Source organism: Myotis davidii, unplaced genomic scaffold, assembly GCF_000327345.1.
Source record: "Myotis davidii unplaced genomic scaffold, ASM32734v1 scaffold1320, whole genome shotgun sequence".
In the NCBI taxonomy this organism is placed as follows: domain Eukaryota; kingdom Metazoa; phylum Chordata; class Mammalia; order Chiroptera; family Vespertilionidae; genus Myotis; species Myotis davidii.
In genome coordinates, this window is record NW_006291820.1 from 505,165 (window position 1) to 505,662 (window position 498).

Genomic DNA, 498 nt, shown 5'->3' on the forward strand with positions numbered 1-498 from the left:
GTCCTCTGCTCCCCCCACGCCCCCTAGCAGGCCCCCCATAAAGCGCCAGCCCCTTGACAACACTCGGTCCTTCTGGAATCTTCTGAAACAACAAACCATCCAGGCTCCGTCAGCCCCTCCCTCCTCCTCCCTGAGCCAGGTGGAATTCACCAGCGTCAGGGCCTGGGGGTGGCAGCCTCACAGGCAGCCCGGGCGCCCTCCGCCTTGGGCTGGGCTCACAGGCCATCTCGAGGGCCTCCTTCCGGCTCCCCGCACGTGTGCACACAGACCGCCGGCTGGGGGGCAGGGCAGCAGGGGTTCGGGGCATCTGTGTGTGGAAGGGGCGTGCCCAGTCCCGGAGGATGGTGGCAATGACCACGGCCCGCGGGCACCACAGAAAGCCTGGCGGCAGCAGGACAAGCACCCGTCCCCACCGCCGAGGCGTCACCCGCTGCCTGGGCTCTCCTGGCCAACGGCCTGACCACCGGGCTCAGGCGGCAACGGGGGCTCAGGGCACCG

General features: G+C 69.7%; 1 protein-coding gene across 1 annotated transcript in view; it reads right to left on the reverse strand.

Annotated features, from left to right (window-relative positions):
* LOC102763981 (chromosome unknown open reading frame, human C7orf50) overlaps positions 1-498 on the reverse strand; it is a 65,260-nt gene that overhangs the window by 2,229 nt on the left and 62,533 nt on the right. The window lies entirely within an intron of this gene.